At 38.0% G+C, this 6,261-nt stretch overlaps 1 pseudogene across 1 annotated transcript; it reads right to left on the minus strand.

Annotated features, from left to right (window-relative positions):
- Positions 1–234: 234 nt before the first annotated feature.
- Positions 235–1,579, minus strand: LOC122113934 (annotated as a pseudogene). The gene is made up of 2 exons (XR_006148489.1): positions 1,458–1,579; positions 235–1,153 (listed from the first exon to the last, which is right to left on the minus strand). The product of XR_006148489.1 is annotated as a nuclear inhibitor of protein phosphatase 1-like (transcript).
- Positions 1,580–6,261: the final 4,682 nt, after the last annotated feature.

Raw genomic sequence — 6,261 nt, forward strand, 5'->3', positions numbered from 1 at the left:
AGTCTACTTGAAAATACCCACTAAACCTCTGGCTACACTAAAGCGTTCTCAAGACAGGTGTGGGCTAGTCCAGCCCCACCCGCAGGCTCAGTATTACATGGTTTAGGACCCCAGGAGACATTCTCAAAGATGATACTTCACACATGGAAATTTTAATCCCTAGTTCATTAGTTCCCTCACCCTTCCATCCTATTCCCACCTCATCCCCACTTCCCCAGGACCAGAAATATCAAATCAGTAAGGAAGGAGTAGGCTTCTAGACGGGCATGCCTTGGGTTCGTTTACAGCTTCAGGATTATAGACAGCAGGGTTTAGTGTGGGGTTCATGTTCACTACCGACAGCACACAGGAGTCAAGTCCACATCTGGGGCAAGGTTTGGGTATGGCATGGGCAAGCCGCTGATGAGCACCATCCCATGGATGCCATGTTGCTGAGAGACTGCTTCCCTGTGAGTGTGTGTGTGGGGGGGGGGTGGCAAGCCCCCATAAAGTCCTCTGCTGAAGGCAAAGTTCTGTCTGCGTCCGCTGCCTGACTCTCCCAGGCCCAGGGAGCCATGGACTTCCTCCCACTTCTTCTTTACTGAGACCACTGCCATTTGCACCATGTTCGGGTAGTGACCAACTGAGTTATCCACAGCCTCTGGGTTGATGATTTCATCCTTGTCACTGAACGTCACTCGCGAGTTCCTCCTCTTCCTCTTTGGTCTCTGAATGTCCGGATTTCTCTTCTCAGTGGTGAAGGTTGAAAACTGCTTGTTGTGGGCAGTGTTGAACTCTGTCTGGTTATCAAGTTCTGTTTCCTCTTCTGAAAGCCCCAGTAAGCCCTTGAGTTCACGATGCTCTCCACCCTTCTTCTCATTTCCTTTCCCAGGCAATGGCAATGTCTGAGGCTTCTCCCGCAGCATTTTTGCTCTTGTGGATGTGCCAAATAAGACCGTAGAAACGATGGGGGTTTGCTGGGGTTTGTGAGGATCCAGCCTAATGTGATGTAAGAAGATGCCATGTATACTGTTGAGATCTAGCAATAAAACTCTCTTCAGCTGTTTGTAGTAGACCAGAGCCCATGGACTCGAGAGTAATGGTCAATGGTAGGGTCACACATATCTGGGTTTCTCCCAGATAAGTAATATTTCTTGTCATCAATCATCAGTTTCTCAACTGTGGTTACATAATTTTTATTTGTGATTTTGTTTTCCCATTATTGTCTTGAATGGATGATTTTTACTAACATTTCATTTTCCTTTATGAACAAGTAGATAAGATTCATACATCTTTGGAGGAGCTAAACCTGAATCTCATAGAAACAACTTTAAATTTAATTCAGTCTATATCTTCATTTTCTTCTTCAGTTGTTGCATACCTTGTTCATTCCACACAATTCCATGTGCTCAAGAGAGGAGGAATTCTCAAAATTAGAGGGCTTCCAGGTTGTAAAAAAAGGCCCAAAGGCCCATGACCTATTAAAACTCAATTCGCGTGTTTCCTCAGACTACATACAGATGTAAGCCAGGCAGAGTTACTTGCCCAAGTCGGGCAGTGGAACAGGGAGGCTAGCACTGGAATTCATGGTTGCAGCCATGTTGTGTCTCCCCTTCCCATTTGGCAGGCCCGAAGCACCAGGAAACTGGGAGACAGGGCTAGTGCAGGTTTCTTATACAACCTGAGATTATTTCCCTTGTCTCCAACATTTTGTTCATCCCTAGAATCAGAATGAAACCACAAATCTGGACTCAAGACTGCATTCTCTTTATGTCTCCTATACACCTCAGTCACACACTTGACAGAAATTCAATTTAACAGAAACTTGGCAGAACACCCAATAACCAAGAGAGTACTTAAGCATCAAATTTCATGCCTTGGCCCAAGCACAAGTTTACCTAGTTATTGTACTTCTTGCTTGGGCCTGTTTCCTGTATTGCTTATTAACCTTCAATTTTAAGTCCTTTGTCAGCAGCAAGGGAGCTCAGGTGTAGCTTGACCTGACCTGGAGGCTGTCACAAAAGGGGAGGCAGGATGTAACTCTTCTTAAGGAGAGGCTCCCAGGACTCCTCCTGGGAGTTTTAAAGCTGTTATTGACCTTTTTTCTGATTGGTCAGAATTTAGGTTCAGATTCTTACATGATTGGCTAGTTTGAAAAAGGTTACATTTATCTGAGCAATCAAACAAAACTGTATACCTGGCTGAATTCTCTCTCTCTCTCTCTCCTCTCTCTCTCTCTCTCTCTCTCTCTCACACACACACACAGATACACACAAAATCCAAACCCCACAATTCTTGGTCAGCTGAAGCTCTGTCATTTGAGATACACATCTCCACACCCTAGAAAAGCAATTCTTTTTCTTTTTTTTCTTTTACTTTTTCTTTTTAATTTTTAATATATATTTTTATTGTAAAGATACTATACAGAGGGGTTACAGCTACATGAGTAAGGTAATGAGTACATTTCCTATAAAGCATTGTTACCCGCTCCTTTGTTAGAATAACAATTCTTAAAACAGGATGTGGCTTAAGCAAAATAGACCCTTATATGATAGCAGATGCTTATGTCAGTCATCTACTTTGACAGAAAAGATTTTTTGGCTAGTCCTTGATTGTCCTTTAAAACTCACATTATTTTGATGCATGAATATAAATGACAAAAATTATGACAAAAGCTTCTAGATTAATTTAATTTTGCATTCAGCCTGTGGTTGTCTTGCGGAGCCAGACTAAAGCCTGGAAGACACTCTTTGTCCCTTCAAAGTATAAAAAAATAGCTTTTTTGTGCATGTGTTGACCATTTGTATATTTTTAAGAAATAGCTATTCAAGTTCTTTGCACATGCAGTTAAATTTGAAAGTAAGCTACAATAGAAAAAAGCTCCCTGAAAAAAAAATTAAGAACTTAAATTTTATTAAAATCCAATTTTAATTAAATAAAATTCGTATCTACAATGAGATCCTGGCACTGCAAAAGGATGTTAAGTGAAAAGGAATGAAATTTGAGCAAAATGTGGATTTTACTTGTAACAAATGGGCTGATGTTCTCTCACAAATTGCAAGCTTCAATTAAAACAGAAATGTGTAGGGACAGTATGGGAACTAATTCTACCACTTTTATAACTCTTGGGTAAATACAAGCTATTAGTCAATAATAAACATGCATATTTACAACATGCTTTTATTATACATACTGATCTTCACTAAGCATCTTAGTGATGTATGTAATATAAAATTGTAAGAAATTCCATAAAAATTCTCAAAACAATCTTGAATTTTTTACATGAATATGTGTAAAAGCCCAGCACTGGTGTCTCAATCTCAGGAGGTTGAGATCTGAAGATCAAGTTTCTAATCCAGCAAGTCAGAAAAGTCTGTGAGACTCTTACCTCCAAAAAACCAGCAAAAAGCAACAAGAAACAGTATAGCTGTATAGCTTAATTGTTATAGCATAAACTTTCAGCAAAAAACCTAAGTAAGAGCATGAGGCTCTGAATTCAAACCTCAGTTTCAGCACTCACAAAAATAAAAAATATCTTCTTAACATTGAAAATAAAGTGAGCCAAAAATAAATATTTCTTCTACTATTTAAAATGTATTGATAAAATTATCCAGGTTAATGTGAAAACATGTAATTATTGACATAGGTAGCTATATCTTCTATAGTACTCTTAAAACATACATTATTTTTAATCAGAACTATTTTTTTCTTAGAGAAGCTAATTTCATTATTTCCTGGCAAAAATTTAAAAATTAGGAGAGGAAAAAGCATAACACGTATGGTCATAGTATAGTCTGTAGATAAAATAACTTTACTTTTAAAAAGTGCATTATACATAAAATGAAAAAAAAAGTTATAAATTTCATAACCAGAGAAGTTCTGGAAGATGTCAGAAAATGAACAAGGGACCAACCGAGCTCTTCCAAAGAAGCAGAGTTTTACTCTCCCACAGAACTGTCTAGAGAGTCACACCAAGTAAGGTATAATTATGTAGAGATTTATAACAAAGGAGAAAATTATAAGCAATGGGCATAAGAAGACAGATTAAAGTACCCGCTAATGGCAGTAGCTATAGTGGCCTAAGTAGCTGCAACAAAGGCAGTGGGAGCAGCAGTGACAGAGCCATTGTTCAGGCAGGCTTTCCACTCACCTCCAGTGGGAACTTAAAGACCAGGAATGGGAATCTGTATCCCAGCCAGCCACAGACAGATGCGGAGACAAATCATCACACGGCAAACAGTTCAAAACACCAAGGGAAAGCATGAGTACTCCACAAAAAACATGTTTTCTCCCTCCCAGAGAACAGCATCTGAAGGAAACCTTCCCCCTACCTAAAAGAACGTAATTTTTTAAGTGGCATAAAGCCTGCCAGAGCACCCTGACAGTAACACTTGCCGGAGAAGTGGTGACATTTTTTAAAAAGGTAAATGTCCTTGTACCTCTCTTCTCTGGTGAAAAAAGACAAAAACAAAGACCACTGAGGAGTAGACAGCACTGCCCAGGGGAAGACAGCTATGGGAGAGGAATCCGCAAACACAGACAAGCTCACCATTCCAGACATATTGCAGCTCAACCCACAGATAGCCAGGCATATTGGAATTACAAAACCAAAAGTCTGGAAAATCTCAGTAGGGAAAAACGAAAAACTGGACAGGTCATAAAAGTTGAGGGCAGGTTCCATTCTGGGCTAAAAGGAGATTCTCAGGATCTAGCCCCTCTGACTACACCAAATGCCAGAGCACTGAACTTCAACACTACTTACCCTACAAACACACATATATCCAAATACACTGATTGTCGGTCATTGTAACATACCACTGTCACCTATGGATAGATCAACTGGGCAAGAACTCAACACCCGGCAAAATGTCAACAGAGAAACCTCTGAAATAAACAATTTCATAGACTAACTAGATTTAAAAGACATCTACAGCATATTTCACTCAGCAGCATCAAAATATACATTCTTCTCAGCAGCACATGGAACATTCTCCAAAACAGATCACATGTTAGGTAACAAAGCAAATCTGTACAAATTTAGAAATATTGAAATTATTCCCTACATTCTCTCAGACCACAATGGAATAAAATTAGAACTTAATACCAAAACCACCATAAAAAATTCTCTATCCCATGGTGACTAAACAACACACTGTTGAATCACCAGTGTGTCATTGAAAAGATCAGAGCAGAAATTCAAATGTTTATATTTAACAACAATAAAAAAAAAAAAAACAGAAAATACCAGCTTGTCTGAGACGCAGCAAAAGTGGTACTCAGAGGAAAATTTATAGCTCTGAGTGCCTACATTAACAAATTGGAGAAATCTCAAATAAAAAATTTAATGATGCACCTTAAATTCCTTGGAAAAGAGGAACAAACCAAACCTCAAACTGGTAGATGGAAGCAAACCAGTAAAATTAAATTGGAAATAAATGAACAAAAGACCAAAAAAAATCATGGGAAGAATCAACAAAACAAAGAGCTGTTTCTTTGAAAAAAATAACAAAATTGACAGACCCTTAGCAAATCTGGCCAAATAAAGAAAACACAACCAAATAAAATTAGAGATGAGAATGGGAACATCACCAGAGAAACAAGCAAGATTCAAAATATTATAAGGGAAAACATTGTAAACCTTCATGCTATCAAATTGGAGAATCTGGAAGAAATAGAAGAATTCCTAGTAAATACTGATTTACACAAATTAAACCAAGAAGATTTAAATCAAATAAATATACTCATAACAAGTAATGAAATGGAAATTGCAATAAAATGCTTCCCAATAATAAAAAAAAAAAAAAAAAAGCCCAGGACCAGATGGATTCACAGCCCAATTGTATAAGGCCCTCAAAGGAGAACTCACTATAATAATCCTCAAACTCTTCAATAAAATTGAAAGTGAAAGATCATTACCAAACTCATTCTATGAAGCAAGCATAACCCTCATCCCCAAACCAGATGGGGACTCATTAAAGAAAGAGAACTATAGAATCATCTCATTGATGAACATTGATGCAAAACTTCTCAATAAAATTTTGGCTAACCAACTTCAACAACTAATCAAAACAATTGTACACTATGATTAGATGAGATACATTCCAGGAATGTGAAGCTAGTTCAGTATACACAAGTCAATTAATGTAATACATCAACAGGAACAAAGACAATAACCACACGATTATCTCAATAGATGTAGAAAAAACATTTGAAAAGATCTGATACCCCATTAAGATAAAACCTCTGAAAAATCTAAGAATCCAAAACCTACAGCCAACATTA

This window comes from Dipodomys spectabilis, unplaced genomic scaffold (assembly GCF_019054845.1).
Source record: "Dipodomys spectabilis isolate Male_0828 unplaced genomic scaffold, ASM1905484v1 ptg000099l, whole genome shotgun sequence".
Classification (NCBI taxonomy): domain Eukaryota; kingdom Metazoa; phylum Chordata; class Mammalia; order Rodentia; family Heteromyidae; genus Dipodomys; species Dipodomys spectabilis.